Consider the following 12,601-nt stretch of genomic DNA (forward strand, 5'->3'; position numbering starts at 1 on the left):
TCACGCGCAATCTGTAGATATTCACAAAAACCTGTAAAGTTATCGAAAACGATCGTTATCGATTATTTTGTTTTAAACCTAAATCAATAACAACATTTTGAATTTAAGAAAAGACATGTCTCGTGAATTCAAATGCGTGAAATTAATCAAGCTCGGACGCAATCCCGACAGCCAAAATCTTGGCAACAACATCCATGAATATTAGAAATGGGTGTATAAAAACTGCTTATACAGACGTTTCGAACATTTTCGCAAGAAAACGTGATTTTAAAACTCAACGTGAAGAATTGCTAAACACAACAGAAAGGTAACGGTTCTGCCATTTACAGCACATCTTGATCTGCGATCTTCTCAAATGATCTCTGAACGCATTGCATCGTATCTACCACCTTTGAATTGATAACGCCCAAAGAATGCCTATGCGTGATTTGCAAGTTGAGTAAAAACTACTACTACTAAACCACACATGCTCCTCGTCCACATTCCTCAAGCGCCGCTGGTGTAGTGGTATCATGCAAGATTCCCATTCTTGCGTCCTGGGTTCGATTCCCGGACGGCGCACTGAAGTACTTTTGCCTCTTTTGAGGTAACGGAAGTAAGGTGCTTTGCATCAGTCCGGGGTTGTGAGCGGTTCTATCTATCTATCCACATTCCTCATCGCAATTTCTAACGAATTGGTACATGTTGTGACCTAACGTGAAGTTTGTTACTGCGTAGTGCTTTTTATGTGCAGTGTGCTGCCATCTGCCATCAATTTTTCTAACTATTGGGTAAATAGTGTGAATCATCATTTACGAACAGTATACTATGGATTGTCGGTAGGTGAGAAGCTGGTTTGCTTGAAAACCCTAGACTTTAACACGAAAAATCTCGGGTGAAGCAAGAAGTTGTGATTTGAAGTGAAATTCACATGTTCTGAGCTATCGGACCCTCTCTTTCGAGGAATGATGCCACGCTGTCAGAAACAGGCTGCTGCTGCAGTGCATCAGAGATGCCATATCGTTAACTTGGTGTCCGAGGTCGATCCCCACAATCGGCAATTACAATTTGCAATTTTACGCCGTAATTTCCACCAAATGAGGATTTTGAAAATGTTCCGATTTCTATTCGGATTCCGTGTTTTGTCCCGATTGTCCATAACTAATTCTGGGATTTGTTCCGGTTTCTCGGGTACCTCATCTGGACACCCTAGGCTTTCAACATCGTTTATAAGAAATTGTTTAACTAATCATAACCATCACCTGTACAATACCTATGGACAGAAAATTCTGGAGAAAAAGGGGGGAATTTAAAAGGCTGTTTTCCAAAGGTTCACTGGTGGTAATAATAATTGTCCACGCGTGTACATTATTACATAACCACATAAAATTAGTACAGCCACAAACCATCTTTGCATTATTTCGATTTGAATCTGTAGGTTCTATACTCACCACACCGTATAAAAGAACTCATTGAATCGTACGACGTTTATTGCTAGTTAAATATATCGCGATTTGATGTAGTTTATGGCTTTAGCCCTGATGCGAATTTTTTGACGTTAAAGAGAAGCAATAATAAATGGACCCATTTAAGGCAAGGAGAAAAGAAAGCAAAACGGATGAATGACAAGCGCTTTATAAAGTTCTCAAATTTCTTAGAAACTTTTGTTCACGAGGGAAAGGGAAAAAAAGAGAACTTTTTTTTCAAATATTTCAAAGTTTACACGATTTGAGATGTTTTATGGCAGAAAAAAAAAATGTTTTTCACTCAGAGAAAAAGGGAATTTATTTGATTTGTTGTTCTATTTTCCGATCATATTCGAAAAAGGCATTCCGTTGTATATAAATAATGCACTCGCTCTCGATTCCTATTCGGATATATATATATATGCCTTTTTTGTTCATGTTTCCCTTCATATTGTCTCGTTCGATCTGACATGTTCAGTAATAAGAGTTCGCATTTGGTTCTCTTAAGAACCATGAACGAAAAGGAACATTTCACTTCGAATGTCAGAAGAGACACTGCCGTTCCACGAGAATGAAAACATTTTATTTATTGTTTTTCATATTCTCACGTTATTCTGAAGAGGAAACACAACTTCTTCATGATACGCATGGCTGTTCTCACCATAAATACAGTGAACTTCGGGTAACGAGCTTAATTCGTTGCGCCAACGCACTCGTTACCCGAATCGCTCGTTTATCGAATCAAACTTTTCTACAGGAAATAATGGAAGTTCGGAAAAATTCATTCCGCAATTATTCATTTACATAAAAATGACCAATAAAAACGGTATTCAATGAATTACACGACACAATAATAATATAATAAATAATACAATAAAATATATATAATGTCATAAATAAATATGCAATACGATAATGTTTACAAATTAACTTACTCTGAACCAGTGCCATCTTAAGGCATGGACCCACCCGGGCATAGCCCGGGGGCCTCAAGAGAAAAAGGGCCTCACAAAAATGCTCAGAATTAAAAAGACTTAAGTTTACATGCATGAGATTACAATGCAACATCTAGTCCTCGTATCGTAAACAAACACTCTCGCACGGGTGTTCATTTTTCGACGGGGGGGGGGGGGAGGACCGGAGGCTGAAGAAAAGAATATTACTCACAATTCCATAGTACGTGTGTCGGCGAACGAAAAACTATCAGTTCAGTTGTGATAGCATGAAAATAAAATAAACAAAACGAAACATTTTTGCTCGTAATGCGAATCATCGCTCGTTAAAAACCGAATATATCTTTATCTCGTTAACCGAATCGCTCGTTATTCGAATCCCCACTGAGCTAAATACTACCGTAAAACGACAAATTCGGCAAAACTTTAGTCGGTGAGTGGATGACGCACGAGATGAACATGACACACATATTCTCATTCATACAGTATAAAGATAGAAAACAGAATAGAGAGAAGAAAGAGCCAATCTCTTGAGCATCCGAATCAGGAGAACCCTTTTTCTTTTTTTGCTGAAAATTGTACAAAAATCCTTTTTCCCTTTGTTTGCTTCGAAATATTCTCCAGATGATATGAGACGATGAATTTCAAGGATTTAATATTTTTGTTTTAGAGCTTGATCATCTTCTTTTTTGTTTCTTTTTCTTTTTTGCACGAAATCGATTTGAAAATTTAATAAAAGAGGCAACGAGGGAATTTCTTTTCCTGGATTTTGGAACTGAGAGTTCATCTCGAACATCTGATTTCCCGAATAAAAAAGGAAAAAGGCTTATTTCAGTTTCACTGTGATTTCGTTCCTTTTCAATTTTTGCCTTACACTGTGTTGTGAATATGTACAGAGTATAGAAAAATAAGATGCGAAAATATTGGAAGAACAGAAAGGCTTTCTTTTTGGCTGAAAACTTTTCGTGCGTGAAACATCCCCCCCCCCCCCCCCCCCCCCCGAGAATCCAAAAGAACGAACTTTTTTATTTTGAGACGTGAAGCGCAACTCAACGGAACATTCACCCATTTATCGATGCGTCGCGAGTTAATTAAAGCTCCACCATAAAGTATATAAGCATATATATATGTATATAAACATATATATATATATATGTCACTGCCAAAGCTCAAAGTGCGGCCGATTCGCGAGTTGATAGAGAGCTTTGGCCAAAGTCCGCTTTTCAGAAATGACTCGAACTTTGGCCGGCAAATTCACGAAGTGATCGGAGATCCTCGGCGAAAGTTCGATGTGGTGATTTAAGATGGTCCGGTAATCACCAAATCCATTTTTTTCATCGCCAACGTGTGATGCATGGCTATATGTGGTAACTGTATTGGATTAGTTCCACGTAACGAGAGAGGACAAAAATTTGGATTCTTCTGATTCTTGTCTATAAAAATAATAATGAACTATAAAAAAAACTATAGCATACAGTTAATACTTAAACTATAGCAGCCATATGGTTTTTCTGTCAAATTTCGGAGGAAAAAATCATTACCGAATAGTAACTGCGGTTTGATGGGTTGCCATATCTAACGTGAACATAATTTAATCACGAAAAAATACGTCAAATGCCGATGACTCCGAATCATGTCTTTTGTTATCAGACTTTGGCCAACTAGTCAACTAACTTTCGCGAACTAACTGGGCGAAGCATGAAGTTCAGACATTGGCCGGGTGAATTTAGAATGAAATTTGCCAATCCGAGAACTAGCTAATGTGGGGCTTTGGTAGTAACATACACTGAGTAGCCAATTTATTATAACCACCTTCGTTGGAAATATCACATGCCATGAGCAACTCTCCGAAGTCTACAATTTCGAAAATCGGTCAGACAACCCTAACTGCAACAGACACAATACGCGCCTACTGCATTATAATACGGTGGTATACGCGATGGAATATCAACGTACATTCAACTGCTGTACGTATTTATGTTACGATTCAAACGTTAGTGTCCACATATCATTATATCTGAAACGGTTCAGGGTGCCGCTAACTCGGTTTATCAAGTGCTTTCCAGACACTGTAGTATTTACAGGAAACACCAGAAATGAAAGAACACCATGGTGAGTAAATAGATAAGCGTTTTAATTATAAATATGCATCCACAAAAAGAATAGAGGTTAAAGAAAATGCCCAAAGTGTCGTCGCCGATCTGTAATGCAGGCCTCATATCTCTCCATAGCATAGAATTTTCCAATATTCTGAAAGATTTCGAGTTACCTGAATGCACCCTACATCTCCTAGAAAGCTGCAAAAATGATGCCTCTGTATAGATGGCTTGTATAGGTATGGGAGTAAAGTTTCTACAGACCTTCACATCTCTACAGAAACGTGACGAACACCCATTTCCATTACTTATGACTTCGTCATTGATGAATGACATTTTTATATGCAGATTATACGCCACTGCGGATAATACGATGCAGGTTCTGGTGTTAACAAATGCAATCCAAATCAGGAGTGAGAAACTGTCAGTGAATGATTTTTTTGTTCTTAAAGGGATTCATACGTTTCAGATCTCACTTTGGCGAGAAGGAATTTATTTCGAAGAAACAGAGGTCAGCTCTCGTACATGCCTTGAAGTTGGAAAGCCTCGTAGAAGTAATTTCAGGTGAACCCACTAATACTTGACCGTAAAGGCACCTCGTAAACATTCCTCTGTGGGAATTCCTGATGCAAGCTGGAACGTGTGTTGTGAGTGTATGTGTGGTCCGAGCGTATTTAAGTTGTCAGAGTCACACTTTTCTCTCGTGCTACAACTTCACCGCACACAAACACCTGTAATATCAGCATACGGCAATTTCGAACCAGTGGAGTTGGGTGGAAAATTACAGCACCATCTATCGGTGATACCCCCACCCGCGAATTTGAACCAGCGGACCTTGACGATAGCTTTCATGGTGGAAGACGAACATCTTAGCACTGCACCAGCCGGGCTCTTTCGTATAACTGATGCTGTCATCTGCCTTCCTTACTTTGAAGTGAAAATGGCTGTTGCATCCGTATAAGGTGATAACCACTGCATCACCTGAAGTCATAGAACCCGGGCTCTCGTTCTGAGCCATTTCTTTCAAAACTATCAAGATACCCACACGACCCCGCAATGACACTAAAACCCTTTCAGACTGCAGCGTTCATTTTTTTCTGGAATTTTCAAAAGGTTTTTGCGTTTTTAATACTCAAAGAACGCATTAAAAACATAAATGTCACCAAATCTTTATTTTTCCAAGAAATAATTCACTTCGTTCCAATTTTTTCAGCCAGGGGATGACGGACGCATTTTTCTTCATGTGCATTTTTTTTCTGAAATTTTATTGCTAAATTTTATGTAATGAATCCCACTTTCCCGGTGGCACTTTCTCTTGGAAGCTATCTTAAAAACCTCCCGCAAGTTCAACTTTAAGTGCTGCCCTATGGTGAAAGCCCCCGAAGCTAATATTTAACATAATTCTAACTCAAAACTTACACAATCTTTTAAGTCATATCTTAACCCCCCCCCCCCCGAGGTCAAAAGTAAATTCTACAATGAGAAAAAGCAACCCACATGATTGTGGCACCGTGGTCTGAAAGTAATATTGGAACTGGAAGTGCGAAGAAAAGTTAAAATTTCGAAATTCACCTCCAACTCCAATTTACTTTCGCAGCTTTTGGGCAATTTCAAGAGATGAATTCTTTCAATTGCGTGCATCACGTTGCACAAAATTAACTTCTAATCTGAATCATCCAAAACTGCTAGAAAATGTTTCGCTTTCTCATTTTTATGTTGATATCTTTGCTTTTTCGTTTAAGTATTAATGTATTTTTACATAGAATTTTGTTAGCATTTTTAAAATTTACAGCAAATGTAAAATCTCGAGATTAGACTCGATATGAATTCATCGTTGCTTATAAAAGAAGTTATTATTTTTGAATGTGAATTAGAGATGCGCTTGTGTTTGGAGAGACGAATAACTAAGTATCTCCTATGAATATCAACTTCAAAAACGATTTATTTGCCTCTCACGCTATTTGCGGAGTGAAATAAATTAGTTTTATTTAGAGACGAAATTGCTCCACGGATTGCTTTCGACAATAAACGTGTAGGAGGTGAAATACAACGTGATAGCAATGATAAATATGGTGGTTAACTAATGCGCGTTTCCAGGTCGCGTATATGAAGATACATTCGATGTTATTTAATGGTTTATCGATACGAAGCCTTTGTACTGATTCATTCGAATAATACATATAAACGAGACGCAAGTGGAAGTTAACGGTGTCAAAAGATTTATGACAGATACATGGCTTTGCTATCCACTCTCCTTAAGGTTACAAACGAAATTGGCACGCTTAGCCCAATTATACAAGCCCTGGAACCAAAATTTTTATTGGGGCAATTCATGTCTCAAACTTTAGCATGGGAGATCTTCTTCGTGAATAATGTAAGCAAAATGTAAAAAAAATGACAATTTTTTCTGAGGTTTTCTGGTGAAAAATTGCCGTTAAATATTGAAAACTTTCTAGCTTATCGCCAATAAGTACTTACAAAAAAGACTTTTAACTATATATAAAAGTTTGATAAAATCAAAAAGTTTGATGCTCATCCGTTACATTCGCTAGAATGCAACCGATACGCTTATTGATTGCATTTTTCAAGTTTTGTAAAAAAGAACTGTTCTAAAACTTTTATAGTGCAATGCCGCCCTATGGCTCGTTAACACGCGTCAAGTAATTTAGTACTTGACTGAATTGTAAGTCGTCAAGTGCAGTAAAAGTCCGTTATAATGAGTACGACTGATAACGAGAATCTCGCTATAACGAATAACTCGAAAGGGATTGTCATAGAGTTCATGTTAAACATATAAAAAAATATTCGCTTATAGCGAGTTATCTATGAATGAAAATCAGAATTCGCTATAGCGACGACAGAAATTTTGGAAAAGCATGTTTTCCTTTTCTTAAAGAACTCTACATAAAACGTACTATAAAGAGTGGCATTTTAAAAAATCTCTCCACCCTATCCATACGTGTTTAAAAACGGCACATGTCAATGCTTCCCGATAGATAAAAATATCACATATACTGTGTCTTGTCTTCTTTTTATCTAAACTGAAGAGCCAAAAAAAAACTGGTACAGGCATGCATATGCAAATAAAGAGATATGGAACCGAACAGAGTACGGCGCTGCGGTCGGCAACTCCTATATAACACAACAAGTGTCTGGCATAGTTGTTAGATCGGTTACTGCTGCTACAATGGCAGGTTATCGAGATTTAAGTGAGTTTGAACGTGGTGTTATAGTCGGCGCACGAGAGATGGGCATCTCCGAGGTAGCGATGAAATTTGGATTTTCACGTACGACCATTTCACGAGTGTACCGTGAATATCGGGAATCCGGTAAAAAATGAAATCTACGACATCGCTGCGGCCGGAAAAAGATCATGCAAGAACGGGACCAACGACGACTGACGAGAATCATTAAACGTGACAGACGTGCAACCCTTCCGCAAATTGCTGCAGATTTCAATGCTGGGCCATCAATAAGTGTCAGCGTGCGAACCATTCAACGAAACATCATCGATATGGGCTTTCGGAGCCGAAGGCCCACTCGTGTACCCTTGATGACTGCACGACACAAAGCTTTACGCCTCGCCTCGGCCCGACAGCACCGACATTGGACTGTTGAGGACTGGAAACACGTTGCCTGGTCTGACGAGTCTCGGTTCCAATTGCTTCGAGCTGATGGACGTGTACGGGTATGGAGACAATCTCATGAATCCATGGACCCTACATGTCAACAGGGGACTGATCAAGCTGGTGGAGGCTCTGTGATGGTATGGGGCGTGTGCAGTTGGCGTGATATGGGACCCCTGAAACGTCTAGATACGACTCTGACAGGTGACAGGTACGTAAGCATCCTGTCTGACCACCTGCACCCATTCATGTCCATTGTGCATTCCGACGGACTTGGACAATTTCAGCAGGACAATGCGACACCCCACACGTTCAGAATTGCTACAAAGTGGCTCCAGGAACACTCTTCTGACTTTAGACACTTCCGCTGGCCACCTAATCCCCAGACATGAACATTATTGAACATATCTGGAATGCCTTGCAACGTGCTGTTCAGAAGAGATCTCCACCCCCTCTTACTCCTACGGATTTATGAACAGCCCTGCAGGATTCATGGTGTCAATTACCTCCAGCACTACTTCATACATTAGTCGAGTCCATGCCATGTCGTGGTGCGGCACTTCTGCGTGCTTGCGGGGCCCTACACGATATTAGGCAGGCGGACCAGCTTTTTTGGCTCTTCAGTGTATATCGGAAGTGGAAAAAACACGTCATTTTATCTGTATGCGTGTTGGTGGGGCAGGTGGGGGCTCGATTTATGGTTTTGACATCATTATTCCCCCTTAAAAAATACTCCCTTCCTCCTTTCTTACAATTTTCTAAAAATGGACATATTATGGAAACAGGTCCTATAATCTATATCCTATGTCTCCCTAGTCAATTGGTTCAGCTGTCCACTTCAGTCAAATGCCTTGTACATTGTGTCGAGTTGGCTGTATGCAAGGGGAGCCACCACTATAAATGTTTGCTACAACTCTGCCTCTTTTGAGGTAACGGAAGTAAGGTGCATTACATCAGTCCGGGGTTGTGAGCGCTTCTATCCTATGCCTCCGCCTTAAATGTTATTGAACATTTTTACAGTGTAACGAATACTCCAGCAGAAACTGCTGCATTCCACAAAGTGCAAAATGTTCTAATAAAATCAACATACATAAACAGTTAAGTCCAAATGCATATTTCAGCAAAAAATTGTCCAAAATAAAAGAAAAAAGAAAGGTAGATTCATCTGGGTTTTGTTTTTTCCCCATGTATATGTTTCTACAGTACAAGAAACCGAAATTTGTTCATAATGATTCCGTTGGAACTACAATTTTTCCTCTGATTGTGAAGTGTCGTTATAAAGGACTTTTACTATATTTTGAAATGTAGACAGACGTCAAGAGCCGTTTACACGGGTTTAGTTGTTAAGTTGTCAAATGACTCAGTTGTCAAGTAGACATGTAGGATATATTGGTTTATTTTTCCGGTTAAGTAGGCCCTGTGTGCATGTATCAGTAGGCGTGACCAGCGTGACCAACGTGATTATTACCCGAATGAACATTGAACTCTGGATTACTCGAGTTGGAACAGACTTGAGGACTCATATACTTAAGTACTAAATCACTTGACTACTAAATTGCTTGACGCGTGTAAACGAGCTCTTACTCTTACTCACCGGGGTATAAAGATCCACGATTCACAGGTAGAGGACTAAAAATCACGTGATCGACAAGAAACGCTCCGATAGTACATACAGAGTATTTCACTCTAATCGTTATCCAATGGCTGATACCTGAACCGTTGGTTTTAGAGTAAACTTTCGATTAGAAAAAAAATGTTCCAAATTTTGTCATCCATCATCTTAAATTCCGTTCAAATGAAAACAAAATTATTAATAAAAATTTAAAAACTAAATTTGTATGCGGTCGCCTTGTCATCTGACTTCCAATTGGAAAGTGGTTTCCCTGTCTCTCCCGAGGCCAACAACATATTTTTCATGTTTTTAAGTGTAATATTCAAGGAGGTGGTATTTTTTTTTTTTTTTTTTTTTTTTGAATTCAAAATCACAGTAAAAAAACCAGCATAAAAGAGTGAAAAGAGCGTTGTCTTTCACTTTATGCTTTCTTCTCTTTCCCTTTTTTCTCTGATACTTGAATTCAAATACCTAAGAGAGTATTGCATTTAGAAACATGGAAATCTTTTTGTTGGCTTCAGGAGAGACAGGCAACAACTTTCTTATTGTAAATTTAAGGATAGCGAGAACGTATAAAAATTTAAATTTTCAAGTTTTTATTAATAATCTTTTCTTTCATTTGAACGGCGCGGCGTTGAAGATGATGGGCGACATCATTTGAAACATTTTTTTTCTAATTGTAAGTTGTTAAACCAACGCAAAAGACCATTTAGAAAATAACCATTGGACAACGATGAGAGTGGTAAAACCCTGTACTTATTTATACAGCTCCTGTTATTTCGTTAGAGTTTTCATTGCCGCAAATTTGAGGAAAATATACAAAAAATGCAACGTAAAAAAACAATATTGTTATAGCCCGATTTAAAAACCTCCGAACCTCAGTCCTGTTGATGTTTTGCGACAAAAAAAAACTCACGGGACAGAACAAGACACAATATGGAATGGTGTTGAAATTAGTTTCTAAGAAGTTTAGAATTTCTGCTATCGAAATAAAATTATGAGTGCAATGTGTTCATTTTTTTTTACTTCGGTAACATTAAAACCTACAGCTTTTAACACTCCTAATCTCTCGCATTCAAAAGAATAGAAGATACAAAATTGATCCGACTTATAAGTATTACTTATGTATTTCCGAGAAACCAAACAAAAAGATTCGTTCTGTTCGATGGGAATTCGATCGTCATTCTCTAATATTTGCTGAATCTCCAAACTCCAAACACAAGTACAGAATCGGTGGCCAAGCATCTCGTTCCGAAACGGAAAAGCCGTCGAATTCTATAATAAAATCCAATCCTGAAGACGAACGAATGAATGAAAACGCTTCGACTTGAAGCATTGATTTTATGGGTGCTCTTTTGTTCCCCGAAGAATCTTAATTGAATTCCTCGTAAACATGGCGCTCCTCCTTTAAATTCGCATTTCGTCATAATGAAGGAAATATAAATGCTTGAATTCCGAAGCTCTAGGGTCTGCTGTTATAGATATCAACCCACTTCGTAAAATCAATCTGCGAAAACATTCTATTTTTTTAGCTATTACTAAACATTTTCTCCCCCATCTTTATTTCGATTTTATTTCACGTGGTATTAAGGTGTCCGACTACGTTCGAAAGCACTTTTCTATAGAGTGGTGCTGGAGTGACCTTTAATTCTTACAGCGGCAACCCCTGAATCATCCCTCGGCTTAAAACGCTCTCATTCCGACAACCCCGAGGCCAAATACCGTTGTTTTTCTTCTTCGGATAACATGTCCCGCGTCCTGTCAATCAACTGCCAGTGGGAGGAGTCAGCTTTTGTTCAAATTCTGATAACAGAAAGGGAGAGAGACAATGTTTTTCTTCCCTTGAGGTAGTATAGTATTATTGCGTACAGCATAAATAACAGGAAACGATCGGTTTTTTTTTCTTTTCTTTTATTATTATTATCATTTTGCATTGTGGGAAAGGGAAAGCATTTATCAGCTCGCAGTCGCAAAAATATATTCTTCTCGAAAATAGGTGTCAGTTTCTAGAAGGTTTAGTAATTTCTACAGTGGGAGTTATAATACGCGGATCAGAAAAACTGATAACTTTTTTTTTATATAAAGTGTCCCAAAATGGTGAAAACAATAATAAATGTTGGACTACCTTCATCAATTTCTATGAAAAATCATAGGAAAGGGAAACAAAACTGCCCAGCACTGTAGATGGAGCCTCTGTTTCTTCTTTTCCCGTCACAGTCGAGGCGCTGTATATATGTAATTTGTATACATTGTGTATTTAGACCATTCCCAAATCTCTCTCACTTCAACGTGCCAGCTTCTTCTTTCTCGCCCACAAGTCTTTTCCACACTTCTTTCGAAATCCTAGGCTGCGGTCTCCGGTCTTTATGTGCCACTGGGAGCACGTGCAATTTTTCTCCCTAGTCATTGGATTCAGTCACCCATTTTTGTCAAATGGCTTGTATGTTGCATTGGTTGATGGCTGTCTTCCTGGGGAGAACGACGCGAGTAATTCGAAACTTGCGAGCACGGGGCAAGGGGAGCCACCACTATAAATCTTTGCTTACTTTTCCGACACAACTCTGCCTCTTTTGAGGGAACGGAAGTAAGGTGCTCTGCATCGCTCCGGGGTTGTAAGCGGTTCTATCTATCTATCTATCTATGAAAAAGCATTTTTATGTAAATTTTAAGCAAAATACATGTCATATTCGAAACATGATTGCTAAAAAATAAATTAATGAACTATTTTTTGTTCTGTTTTCCCAGTCCCCTCAGCTCGCCCAAGTGGCGCAGTGGTGAGATGCTCGTCTTCCCCTATTGAAGTTGCTGTCAACGTTCATGGGTTCTAATACAGCCAAAAGAACATCGGAAAAAAATTCTTTACCTATTG

The 12,601-nt window shown here is 38.7% G+C and overlaps 1 non-coding gene across 1 annotated transcript; it reads left to right on the top strand.

Moving 5' to 3' along the window:
- The first annotated feature begins 490 nt into the window (after positions 1-490).
- Positions 491-561, top strand: TRNAG-CCC (transfer RNA glycine (anticodon CCC)). Its single transcript has one exon. It is a non-coding gene; the product is annotated as a tRNA-Gly (tRNA).
- Positions 562-12,601: the final 12,040 nt, after the last annotated feature.

The sequence above is a fragment of the Pholcus phalangioides genome, unplaced genomic scaffold, assembly GCF_987345545.1.
Source record: "Pholcus phalangioides strain wild (caught in Gottingen) unplaced genomic scaffold, Ppha-v1.0 ptg000030l_1, whole genome shotgun sequence".
In the NCBI taxonomy this organism is placed as follows: domain Eukaryota; kingdom Metazoa; phylum Arthropoda; class Arachnida; order Araneae; family Pholcidae; genus Pholcus; species Pholcus phalangioides.